The sequence below is a fragment of the Macaca nemestrina genome, chromosome 19 (assembly GCF_043159975.1).
Source record: "Macaca nemestrina isolate mMacNem1 chromosome 19, mMacNem.hap1, whole genome shotgun sequence".
In the NCBI taxonomy this organism is placed as follows: Eukaryota; Metazoa; Chordata; class Mammalia; order Primates; family Cercopithecidae; genus Macaca; species Macaca nemestrina.
This window is the reverse complement of record NC_092143.1, coordinates 7866042-7880294: the sequence shown is the minus strand read 5'-3', so window position 1 is coordinate 7880294 and position 14253 is coordinate 7866042. Positions and strand designations below refer to the sequence as shown.

Here is a 14253-nt window from a genome sequence, read left to right as displayed (position 1 = left end):
GAGTCTCACTCTGTAGCCCAGATTGGAGTGCAGTGGCATGATCTCAGCTCACTGCAACCTCAGCCTCCTCGGTTCAAGTGATTCTCCTGTCTCAGTCTCCACAGTAGCTGGGACTACAGGCATGCACCATCACACGCAGCTAATTTTTGTATTTTTAGCAGCAATGAGGTTTCACCATGTTGACCAGGCTGGTCTTGAACTCCTGAACTCAAGTGATCTGCCCACCTTGGCCTCCCAAAGTGGTGAGATTACAGGCATGAGCCACTGTGCCCAGCCGAGAAAGACATTTATTTTGGAGATCCCTACCTTCTTTGAAGTTCTGTGGTTGAACCTCTGTAAAGATCAGAAGTCACAGTGAAACTAATACCATTTAACTGAGATATTTCAGTACAATAGGGATAATGGGGCACCAGGATGGCAGGGGCCAAGTTGAGGCCTCAGTAATTAAAGACAACATAGGCAATATGGCAGTATGTACAGAAGAATCAGAGAATTAATCAGAAGTGTGAGACATGCAGAAATCTTTGGCATTAGTTACTTGATCATCGTTTCCTGGGAAATGAAATCGATGGGCATACTACTGATTTCTTAATTGATAGGAACAAGCAATAAAAGATCTAGGTAGAGTGAACAGCTGTCTAACCTGAATCATGACGCACAGTGGCTCACGCCTGTAATCCCAGCACTTTGGGAGGCTGAGGCAGGTGGATCATGAGGTCAGGAGATCGAGACCATCCTAGCCAACATGGTGAAATTCTGTCCCTACTAAAAATACAAAAATTAGCTGGGTGTGGTGGCACATGCCTGTAGTCCCAGCTACTTGGGAGGCTGAGGCAGGAGAATCACTTGAACCCTGGAGGCAGAGGTTGCAGTGAGCCGAGATTGCACCACCGCACTCTAGCCTGGTGACAGAGCAAGACCCCATCTCAAAAACAAAACAACAAAAACAACAACCAAAAAAAAACCACACACACACACACACGAAAGAAAACATAATTAAAAGACACCAAAACTGTATCTAACCACCAAATCAACAGCAATGCCACATTCCTGAAAGGATTGAGGAAATTAATGTCACTAGAATGGACTTGGAAGGTACAGGGGAGGTGTTTCCCAATATGACCTTGTTCATCTCACCTATTTGGCCTTTGCAGGCATAGATGGTTCTTGGAGAATGACAGTAGACCATCATAAACTTATTCAGGAAGTGACTGCAATTTCAGCTGCTGTATTTGATGTTGTTTTCTTGCTTGAGGAGATCAACACATCACTGGCAGTTAGTGGTGCAGTTACTGATGTAGTGAACACTTTTTTCTACATATTTGTTGATAAAGCAAATCAGATGCAGTTTGCATTCAAATGGCAATTCCAGCAATAAATCTTCCCTGTGCTACCCTAGGAATATAGCAACTCTCCAATCTTGAGATACAAGCTACTCTCTCAGTATTTGGTCATTTTCCTACTTAGCAGGATATCACACTGGTCCATTACCTTGATAACACTATGCTAATCGGATTTGATGAACAGGAAATAAAAACTACTCTATACCCATTAGAAATTGCCTGTCGGAGATAAGAAATATAATTCACAACAACTCAGGGTCCTGGAATTTCAATGACACTTCTAAAATTCAGTGGTTTGGAGCATGTCAAGATATCCCGTCAAGGGTGAAGGGCAAGTTGTTGACTGTGGACTGTTCTACACTATGACAGACACAATATGGAAGGGGCCTCTTGCAATTTCTTGAGGCACCATATAACTCTTGGGGGGGTGGGGTTACTCTAATCATATGACTCAAAAATTACTACACTTTAGGAAGGCTCAGAACAAGAGAAGGCTCTGCAACAAATCCAGGCTGCCTTGCAAGATGCTCTTCCCTTGGATTATATGACCTGAGAGATTCAGTGGTGCTTAAAGTGTCCTTGGTAGATAGGAATGCAGTTTGCAGCCTTTTGTAGTCCTCTGTAGACGAATCCCAGTGCAGACACTTAGGATCACGGAGCAAAGTCACTGTATCATTGATGGATTATATTATCCTTTTGGGAAACACTTTTTGAACTTGCTACTAGCCCTTAATAGAAGCTGTCACACCAAGTTACCATGTGACATGAGCCACTCATCATCAACTATGTTTTGTCTGATCCACAAAGCCATTAAATATTGGACGTGCACAACAGCACTCCATCATCAAATAAAACTGTGAAAAATCATATCCTGAAGACACAAGTATGTTTCACCCAGAAATATCCCAGATATCCATGAGCTTATTCCTGCTAAATTATGTTATCTCTATGGCCTCATGGGTAGTTCTTTGTGACAGGATAACTGAGAAAGAAAGAAAAAAAGCTTGGGCTTGATTTATAGGTGATTCTGGATGATATGCAAGTGCCATATAAAAGTGCCCCCATGCAGAGATGGCCTGAAGTACAGGAGTGTGGGAAAGTCCTGCTGGTGGACAAAACTATAAGCAGTGCACCATTCTCCTTACCTGGAAAGAGAAATGGCCAGAAGTAGAAGTCACTATTAATTAGTGGTCCCTGGCTAATGGTTTGGTTAGACGGATGAGGGACTTGGAGGACTTAAACCTCAAATTTAAAAACTGGTGAAAATCCACAGTGAGATACCACTATACACCTATTACTTAGGTACAATTTTTAAAAAATCGACAGTATCAATTGTCGGTGAGGGTGTATATCAACAGAATCTCTAATTCATTGTGAATCTCTAATTCGATGCAAAGTGGCACAGCCACTCTAGAAGTGTTAGAATTTTTGACAAATCTAAAGATAATCCTTTCATACAATCTAGGTAATGTGTTTTTATGTATTCACCTGGCTAGTATGAAAATTTATATTCACATAAAAAATGCTTAGAAATGTTTATAGCAGCTTTATTCATAACTGCCAAAAGTTAGAAACAACCAAGATGTCCTTCATTAGGTGAATGGACCAGCAAACCGTGGTTCATCTATACAAAACAAAATGAAAACAAAATTTCAGCAATAAAAATATCACATCATGCAAAAACATAGATTATCTTACATAGTATTAATAAGTGAAAGAGGTCAGTCTGTAAAATCTACCTTCCAGTGAGTACAGTATGGAAAGTGAGGAAAAGAACAGGTTTATAGTGAAGAGACCTGATCAATCCTGCCTCTGGCAGGTGAACAAGGTTAACATCAACAGGGATAAGTCATGGTGACAGTATGTACCCTTGATATGATGTGATGATAATGGGACTTTACCTTTGTAAAATCCTCCCCAAAAGCCTAATCATTAAAAATTATAAGACAAAACCCATGTGAGTAATACTATGTAAAATACCTGAGTGGTATTTTATAAACTTCTTCAAAGCTATCAAGGTCATCAAAAACAAGGACTGTCTAAAAAACTGTTGCACCCAAGATCAAGTTAAAATTCAAGTTTTTAACATTAGGTTAAAAACTAAGGAAATCTGAATGATGTCTGGACTTAGTTAGTAATAATGCATCAATATTGGTTCAATAATTTTAACAAATATTTCATAGTAATATAAGGTATTAAAAGTAAGTAAAGCTGAAACTTTCCTTATGAAGGGCAGATATGATATAAATTCTCATATGTCTTATGGTATGAGAACTCTATCTTCTTTGCAACTCTATTGTAATTATAAAACTATTGTAAAATAACAAGTCTATTTAAAAAACTGATGGCAAGGATATTTGGAGAAGATATATATGAGTAGACCTCTCTTAGTGAAGAGAGTGAAAATGTCTCTCTTAGTGAAAAGTGTGAAGATGTCTGTGTCCCATGTGACTGCTCACCAGGGTGGCCTCATCAGAGGAGAATTGTAATAATCAGGTGGATGGGTTGACCCGTTCTGTGGATATCAGTTAGCCTCTTTCCCCAGGGTCACTTATCATCATCAATGGGCTCCTGAATCAAGTGGCCATGGCGGCAGAGATGAAAGATATGCATGGTCTCAGCAACAGGGACTTACGCTCTCCATGGCTGATCTGGATACGTCACGGCAGAGTGTCAAATCTCCCAATAGCGGAAAGCAACACTGAATCCTTGCTTCGGCATCATTCTCCAGAAGGATCAGACAGCTTCCTGGTGGCACGTTCGTTACTCTTGATGATTTCAACCTGGAAGAGGCGATACACTGTTCTTGGTGGAATAGATGCTTACTCTACATATGGAGTCACTCTTCCTACACAGAATGCAATGCTTTTAGGCTGCACTTCTTGAGAGTCTTTGTGTTAAAGAAAGGAATGCAATCTTCAAGCGGCGTGACAATAATTCCACTGAACTAATAGTTGAGGCTGCTTCCTAGACGCTTTGGGGTCTTCAGGCTGTTGCATCAACAAGCAAAAAGGAGTTCAGTGTAATGGCTGAAGTTATCGATTCTTAATATGAAAGAGAAAGTTGATAGTTACTACACGATGAAGTAGGTAGAAGCTTGTTTGGTATACTGGAGAGCATGAAGAGTACTTCATAGTACTAAAATTTTCTGTAATTGAAGTCAATGGAAAACTGTAACAACTGAATTCAAAAAAGTCTGCTAGGGCAGGTGCAGTGGCTCACGCCTGTAATCCCAGCACTTTGGAAGAACAAGGCGGGCGGATCACCTGAGGTCATGTGTTTGAGACCAGCCTGACCAACATGGAGAAACCCAATCTCTCCTGAAAATACAAAATTAGCCAGGCATGGTGGTTCCCAGCTACTCAGGAGGCTGAGGCAGGAGAATCACTTGAACCTAGGAGGCGGAGGTTGCAGTGAGTCGAGATTGGGCCATTGCACTCCAGCCTGGGCAATAAGAGTGAGACTCCATCAAAAAAAAAAAAAAAAAAAAAAAGTCTGCTAATAGCCTCATCAATGAAGGCTTAAGTCACCCCACCAGGCGGGGAACCATGACCAGCTGAAGTGTCTGCTGAGGACAAAGGAAATTTGGGATGGGTAGTTAGAAATTCCAGCTTTGGATACCACTTGCAGAGAGAAAGAATGCAATTGTTGCAAGTATGTCTTCCTTATGTTAACATGAATATGTTTCTATATTAATCAATTTTTGTTTCTTCCCCTTTATCACTCCTCATCTTCTAACATGTGTTAATAATAATTGATTTAAATGTCAGTATTTAAGTTACAGGAAATCAATGAAGGAGCATGAAGCAGCCAGAAGAAAGATGAATATCCTCAATGACAAAAGAGAAAAAAGAAAAACCCACTTTACATCCTTTCATATGAAGGGTTAGAGTTTCTTCCATTGTGTCTGGGTTTCCTCGCATTGTGTCCAATGGAAATGTGACATTGTTATTGTCTTCATTTAGGGATCAAGTTTGGTTTAAAAAGATGCGATGAGTACCAATTTGACAAAGGGTTGACTGTAGTGGTTTTGTAATATGTCATCTTGGTAAAGAGGACAACTAAATATTTCCTTTTCCTTTCCTCTATGTTTCTGGTTAGTGTAGCCCACGAGAGAGATTCATACTCTAGACTGGAAGGCAGAAGTGAAGCAGCCACCTTTTGTAGTTCACGTTTATTGTCAACGACCCCAACTCACCTCATTGGCATGAGGCAGCATCTGAGCCTGCCCCAGCTTCTCCAGGACTCTCCTTTAGCATCTCTGACTCTTGGGTCAGGTGCATGCATTGAGCTCTGAGAAAAAGGGGCCCTGTTTCTGCAGGACAGTTATTCCACCACGGTCAGAGGCAGCAAGGACTGACATGGATTTCAGTTTGCCACTATGGGCTCTAGATCGTGACTTTGGGTTCCAAATTATTCTTGTTCTCTGCCAGTTTACCCATTTTTTCCCCTCTGCTGTCACCGCTTTGCACTTCCAGCTCCAGCATAAGACCTGAAGACCACAGCCTTAGAGAGACTGCTTCACCATCTTCCCAAAGTGAAAAGGATCAAATCCCTGTAACAAATCCTTGTGTGGTTTTGTGGTTTACTTCTCTGATTGAACCCGGCCCGATATAAAATATTCACATCATTGCATTAAGACGTTTACTCTGATAATCTTTATAAAGACTAGTTTTTAAGGGTCAAAGCTCTATGCTCATTTCAGAAATTTCGGGATCACCCTTCAGCTGTGATCCTTGTAGTTAGGCCATACACTGAAAATCAAGTCGATATGTTCTGTATTGATCTAGTAAACCAACAGTTCTTTTCTTTTTGGCATTTATAATTACTGAAAACAAATACAATTTAATACATTAATAGTGTTTAACAGTATATAATTAATTTAATATTTATTGATTAAAGTTCATATTTTCAACAATAGCAATTATATTAACTGCTAGATAACAAATCTGTGAGTATTATTTCCATATCTTTAAATTATTTCTAATTGTACATCTATATTTTCTGATAAACTTAAAAGTATCTTTTAAAAAATCATACAAGCATTGTATAATTTTAATAATCACCTTTATGATTTGGTCCTCGCTCATTGTATCCTTACATTGATTGTGGACATCCATTAAAAACAACATTTTAAAATATAATTTCATTTTATGTAATCTTGAAAAAGCAGCTTCAAAATTTCATGTGCATTCCAGGCAAAAATAAGTAAGCCCTGGCCTATTTTATTATTATTTTTTATTTTGGTAATAAATTAAACACAAAGTCATCTACCAATGTTATCATCAAGTAATTCTCATTATAGGTTATATTGGCCTTAGATTCTAAACCACAGGCCAAAACCAAAAGATTATAAATGGGCTCAAAAAATTTACCACAGAATGTGTGGAAGATATAAAAGGGCTTTTGCTTTTTTCTCCTGAAATATATATACTTGTACTTTTATCAGCCTATGTTTTAGCATGCTTGCCATCTTTTAAACAATGATTACTATAAAACTGAATATTAGTAACTCACTCAATAAATTTCATCAACTCTTAAGAAAATTCCATGTAATTCTTGTTCATTCTTTCTGCAGCCTAATTTTAAGCATTTTTCTATCTGAATATATTAGGACAGTTTTTGTGAAAATAATATACTCTATTTAATATTCTCACAACTTGTAATTTAAAGAACCTCATTTCATATAAGCCAATGCAAGAGGATTGCTTAAAAAGATACTCAACATGGATTAAAAAAACAACAACTTAAAAATGGCCAGTGTTCCACCAAAAAAATACAAATAAATCTATCCTGAAACAGGACACTTTTGGAAAAAAAATTCTACATGTCAATTTTATTGCTATAAAGTAATGATAACCACACTGGGGAGTCGTCACCTCAATCAATATTTCCTAATGGAAACAGAATAATACAATTAGAACATTTCAAAGGGAAAATATACAAAAACAATACTACCTTCAATTACACATTCAAAGCATGGTTATTACAACAATATTTTCAAAACTATTAATTTTTAATTCACTAGAGAATGATAGATATTGAGGAACATTTTTGTAAATAAATAAAAATTAATATTAAAATTCAAGAGAGTGTGCCAAGAAAGGCTGGTGAAAAATGATTAATACAATTTGTGCCAATTGAAATTAAATGTGGTATTAGTTGGGCACTAGGTAAATTACGTTGCCCCAATATTTTGTTTGGGAAATTGGCATTTCTAAGATCAAGGACAGATCTGCCTGTGAAACCTAAAGTGCTATGTCACAGACTGCAGAGACTTTCTTTTTCATACACAGGATTGTAACCCAAATGCCATTGCTTAATTTCTCCAATTTGACAATATTTTTGAACTGAAGGCAACCCAATAACCTATTGCATTTCTCTGTTATAGATAGTGCTTATTAGAGCCTCAGTAAACTTCAAGAGCTGTGACATTTGTCTATTTATTTCATGGATGTACTTCAGGTTCTTTTTGTAAACTGCCCTGGCTCAAAGTAGGAGCTCAATGAATACATACTTAATGAATAAACTGGACACAGATCATTATAATTACCAAGCAATTAATAATATTTCTGAGAGATTTGAGTAGGCAAAATGTTGAAACTACCCAAGAGATTCCTACTCCTTGGTGTACACAGCTGTAAAATCCCATCCCCTTGAGTGTGGGTAGGGCCTATAGATATTACACAACACTCATCACCATGGAAATGTTACATTATACAAGACTCCATCTTAGCAGACACAGCAGAGGGGTTCTTCTGATGGCCTTGATGAAGTCAGCTGCCCTGTTGTGAGGGAACTGCATGGCAAGGACCAGATTCCAGCCTCTAATTGCTGAGAGTGGTCACCAGTGGAGAGCCAGCAAGGAAACAAGGACCTCAGCCATGCAATCAGGAGGATGAATTATTTCAACCACCTAAGGAAGCTTGGAAACAGATCATTCTCTAGTCTAGTTTTCAGATGAAGACATAGTTGGCCAGCACCTTGATTTAAGCCTCAGAAGACCCAGACTTACAGAAACTATGAGATAACAGATTTGTGTTGCTTTAAGCCAACAAATTTGTTACATGTCAATAGAAAACAAGTACAGAGTCAATGTATTTTCTTATACTAGGAAGATTGAATTCCTCCTTCCTATTGCCATAGTATGGTTAATATCCTAGGAAAGTGGATCTGAGTCAATACATTGACCAGAAAGTAAATGAGCTATGCTCATAGCAACATGTGGTTAGAACACACACACAGCAGGAAGTGCTAAACAAGAGGATGCAAATGCCAGAAGCATAGACAGAAAGAGTGTGAGTGCAGAATATGACCTTGGGAACCATTGTGGACAACGTTCTGATTTCACAGCTACAAGAGGAAGTATTTCACTCTGAGCCATCAGCTGTGCTAGCCAGGGCAATGCATTGACCCCAAGCCATGCAATGGTATCCAAATGTCATTCCAGTCTCAGCATGGGTTCTGCTTTGACTGACTGTAAAGACGTAAAGAGAAATTATGATCTTACTATCTTTGTTGTTTACTCTCATACCTTCAAGTTACAATAATGAAATAATGAAATTGAATAATGAAAACAAAATAATAAGAACAAGATTTTTACACTATTATCCAAAGGGTCTCTGTATTTCCCACAGGTCTTAATTCCATTCAGAAATGCTACTAAATCTGCCATTTAGTATCAGATGGTATATTTGCCATAAATTAGTCAATGTGAGATATACACATTAAAGGTATAATAAAAGTAATATCTTTTTATTCTCTGCTAGTTCAATCTAAGAATTTTCTTTGCTGTCTTATTGGGAAAGCAATTGGGATTATATTGGGATTAAGCTTCAAGTAGCTTCTTAAAAACATCACGGATGAAATTAATGCAATTTTATTAGAAATAAATCCCATTTTCTATCAATCCCAATAGGCCAGATCTAATTGGAAATTTCCTATGCATTTCAAAGAGAAATATCAATTATGATCATTTTATGTGGCTTTAAATAAGACATGCACATTATCATTATGAGTCTGAAATCAAAAGCATAAGATCTAAAATCCTGTTGGCATAGGGTTTTGAATATTGAAACATATAAGCAAGATGAATATTTTTAATTTGATATCATAAAGCAGGAAATCAAGTCAAACTGTATCCAATTAAAAGTAGTAATTTTGTTTTTTATGGTGGAGAAAATAATCACCAAAATATTCTTGACAAGTTAGCATCTTGCCTTAATTACTGACACAGACACCAATTGTATGTGTTGCCAATACGACGACATTCGAATGGTTGAAGTCCTGATGTGCTTTTAGAAAGAAAAACAAATATGTCTCTCAAATAAAAATCTCACAACTTCATAATATTTGTGAGTCCTTGGGGAAAGAAGAGTTCTAGACAGAACTAATAAAAATACTGAAAATAGATCAAACTATCTAAAGGACAAAAATCAGAGAGAATCAGCAAAATATTTTTGCTGGGTGAGCTCAAAGTAACGTATAATTCTCGACAACATTGACAAAGTCATTACAAAAAAAATAGAGAAATTTAAAGGGGGAAAACATCTACTAAAAGCATTTACTAGAAAGTAGGAATGGGAATTCCATACATTTAATGAATGTATCAACATTATTATTTAATTATATTTATTTCATTTAGTTTTCCTAACCAATGACATGCCATCATTTACCAAAATAACAATTCTAATAAATGTATTTTCACATGCATAATTCAGTGGGAGAAAATCAACTGCAAAAGGAGACCATGACACTTTTATTCAAAGACTTAATTTATATTTGAAACTGAGGTTAAGAATCACATATTTTTCAGCTATGATGAAAGACAACAAAGGAAAGGAAATTATGCACATTAAGAAGGCCTAAGTTATGAAAACATAATAAACATTCATTATAATTCTTAGGATTCATTCTCCACCTAAACAAAGGCAAAGGCAAGACAGCACGCTGGCCGGCCTGCTTGCAGCAGTTTTTCTCAGAAGGTCCTTGCTGCTTGGTGCTTCCTAGGAGTGCTCATAGATCTACCAGAATGAAACCACATATTCAGAGAGAGGCACAACTCATAAGAGTCTGAAACTGACCTTCAGTCCAGTCTCATCTAGAATTTCAGAATTCATGCCCCCATGGCCATGATCATTAACAGCCTCAGTCCCAAGCTTTGCATTTGCAGCTGTACATGTGGCAAAAACATGGTTTATTAGTTTCCTAGGGCTTCTAGGAAACACATGGCTATAAACTGAGTGGCCTAAAACAACAGAACTTTATTCTCTCACAGCTCTGAAGACCAGAAGACTGAAATCAAAGTGACAGCAGAATTGGCTCCTTCTGGAGGCTTTGAGGGAGAATCTGTTCCTTGCCTCTCTCCTCGCTTCTGGTGGTTTGCTGGCAATCCTTGGCTTTCTTTGGCTTGTAGATGGATCACTACAATCTCTGCTCTGTCACTACATGAGGGTCTATTCTCTGTGTGTCTTCACATTGCCTTTTTATAAAAACAACGGTTATTGGATATAGAACCTACCTAATCCAGTATGGCCTCATCTTAACTTGGTAATTATATCTGCAAACATTCTATTTTCAAATGAGGTCACATCCTGGAATTCTAGGTAGATATGTATTCAGGGTAGACACTAGTCAACCCAGCAGAGATTCAACCCAGGAGAGCATATTCTCTGGACCTGTAACGTTCACATCTAACTTATGTTAAAAGTACCTTCATCCCATTCCCAAAATCTCTGAAACAGTTAATCCATTCTTGCATTAATTCTAAATCAAAATTATCATCTAAAGATTATCAACTCAAACAGTTCCAAATCTAATCATCTAAATCAGGTACAAGAAAGCCTGGGATTGTGATTTGTCCTAAGGAAATATCATTCTCTATAAACCTGGGAAACTAGAAAACAGGATACATCCATCCAGACCACAATTGTGGGATAAGCATAGGATAGACATCCCCACTGCAAAAGAGATAAAATGATAGGCATGAAGCCATCGCTCATTCAAAGCAAGACTGAAACCCAGTCGGACAATTTTCATCACATTTCAAGATCTAAAAATAATTATCAGGCTTGTTCTTCTCTCTGGGCCCACGGATGTTCCAACTTCTGGGCAAATCAGTGTTCCATCAGCCCCTGCTTCTGGACCCAGTGAGGTCCTGTCAGCCCCTGAGCTGTCCTCAGCTGAAATGGCTCTCCTCTTATTTCCTCAGCAGTGACCACACACTTCAGCACTTTTGGCAGCCCATTCCTTCCTTTCATTCTTTTTTCCCCTCCAATCTAAGCTTGGGGTGGTTTTGCTGATGTAACATTTTCAAAGTCTTATTGGTCTTCCAAGGATGTCAAGGGTATCTACTACTTTATACAAGATGGCTCTCCATGGGTCCTTCCTGAACAACTCCCTCCCTTTCTCAGTTTCTGCTGAGATGGTGGACTGGATCCATGATTGCTTTTTCAGCTACACCACTGGCATTATCCCCACAGCATGTCTTTTCATCTTTTACAATGTGGCTAGGCAGAAGATTTTCTAAATCATAAAGTTCTGGTTCATTTTCCTTAATAGCTTCATTCTTAATTTATTGCTCTCCTCTCACATTTTACTATAAACATCAAGGATAAATAAAGCCACACCTTCCACATCTTGCTGAGAAATATCCTCAGCTAAATATCCAGGCTTACTACTTTTAAGTTCAACTTTCTACCCAGCACTATAAGACAATTCAGCCAAGCTCTATGGCACATCATGACAAAAATCACCTTTCATCCAATTATTCAATAACATGCTGCTCTTTTCCTTCTGAGATCTTACCGGAAGCACTTTATCATGTTTATATTTCTAGAAACATTCTGTTCATGATGGCATATGTGTTCTCTACAATGACAAAATTTCGCCAGTGTCATTTTGCTTCATTCTGAGCTATCTCCCAAATTAACTTTTATGTCCCTATTTGTACCAACAGTTTTTAAAAGTCAGTCTAGATTTTTTCTATATATACCTTACAATTCTTTCAATTTCTATCCATTATGAAATTCCACACCCACTTCTACATTTGTAGGTATTTGTTACAACAGTGCCCCACATCCTGGTACTAACATCTGTATTTATATCTCAAGGCTGCTATAATAAATTACCTCAAACTATGTGGCTTAAAACAATAGAATTTATACTCTTAGAGCTCTGGAAACTAGAAGTCCGAAATTAATCAGCAGAGTTTTTTCCTTCTGGAGAATCTGAGGCTAATCTCTCTCATGCTTCTCTCCTAGAGAAGCTTTAGTTATGCTGTAGAGTGACACCTGAAGCCCAAGGTGCCAACTTGTGGATGGCTTTTCTTCAGTATTTAACTGTTGTGTGTTTCCATGGGACATTGATCATAAGACACCAATATTCTGGGAATGCGATCTGTTAGAATCACTTTTAGACAAATCAACCCTTTCACCTTTCTCCTACAGATGGAGTGTGGTCATTTCTCACTTAGTTATAGGGACTTAAGTTCTAGAATGGTCACTAACATTTTGTCCTAAACTAAAATAAATATATAAATAAAGTGCTACTAAATAAGGACAAATTAGAAGATTGAATAAATGTTTTGATAGTGAATAAAAGAAAAATACAAAACTGAGAATGAAAGTGCTATAGTTATTAATCATTTCACATGTAACATCTGTGTGTGTGTTTGTGTGTGTATATGTGTCTGTGTGTATGTCTGTGTGTGTGTGTGTGTGTGTATGTGTGTGTGAAGTTAATGGATTTGGCAATCTTTTTTTTATCTAACCAACTTGTCTGAAATTAGAATAAGTATTTTCAAGCCAATGATTAGATCAACTCCCAATCACGATGTGATGGAAAGAGAAGAATCACCTAAAGAATAACAAAATTTAATAATAAGAAAGGGGAAATTCATTTATTTTGAAGGCCACGCTTAAAGCATCTCTTCTGCTAACACTTTACAGTGTCATATGTCTAGCATCCTCAGACTAAGCATCATAGCATTTTGTGACAAAGCCCATGATTTATAGTTATAAATCAATCACTAATCATTAGTAAATGACCACATAGCATATATAAGTATTTGATGGTGAAGAGAGAACTAGATATACAGTCTGTGCAAGTATAATCGGAGATACACAATATTTGTGCAAAAAGAAATAAATCATATATGTTCATTACACATTTTCTATTGATAAAGAGAGTTGTCATGAGAAACTAATTTTATTTGTGAGATTTAATTTATTTCCATTGCAAATGTGATGTCATTTTTTATATTTTATAAACCTATGATAGCTGTTCAGCCTGAGCTGGTTAGCAGGAACTAAAAAGAACGGTATTTTATTAAACCAAATCACTTAATTACCTCTCCCCAGATAGGGTCATTATAAGCTAGACAGACAGCAAACTTAATGAGAAAGAGGGCAAACATGCTTAAACTATGCATTCAGGTCAGTTTGACAGGTAAAGTCATTCATTTTCATAAAGACTGAAGATTAATTGGGTAGGAAAAAAGTATAATGTTGGATAGCTCTCCAGATTTTTTAGTAGACTATTAGAAATATAACTTCTTATCATATATGAAGTATAATTTTATTATTTTATTCAGAATAGCATTCTGAGGATTGGCTATATTCTCAGAATGTTTGGCACACTCATGTACATTTGTATAGGTTAAAATATTTTCTAGACTCGGTGCAGTGGCTCACACCTGTAATCCTAGAACTTTGGGAGGCTGAGGAGGGTGTATCACCTGAGGTCAGGAGTTCAAGACCATCCTGGCCAACATGGTGAAACCCCATCTCTACTAAAAATGCAAAAAAAAATAGCTGGACATGATGGTGTGTGCCTGTAATCCCAGCTACTTGGGAGGCTGAAACAGGAAAATCACTGGAACCCTGGAGGCAGAGGTTGCAGTGAGCTGAGA

The 14253-nt window shown here is 37.4% G+C and overlaps 1 long non-coding RNA gene across 2 annotated transcripts in view; it reads right to left on the bottom strand.

The window, feature by feature from the left end:
* LOC139360098 (uncharacterized) overlaps positions 1–14253 on the bottom strand; it is a 132700-nt gene that overhangs the window by 54487 nt on the left and 63960 nt on the right. Inside the window, exon 3 of one of the 2 annotated variants that reach the window (XR_011617206.1) lies at positions 3867–4126. The exons of the other annotated variant lie outside the window; for it this stretch is intronic. This is a non-coding gene — a long non-coding RNA (uncharacterized lncRNA). Of the gene's footprint in view, positions 1–3866; positions 4127–14253 lie in introns of those variants that run through there. 2 annotated transcript variants of the gene reach the window in all.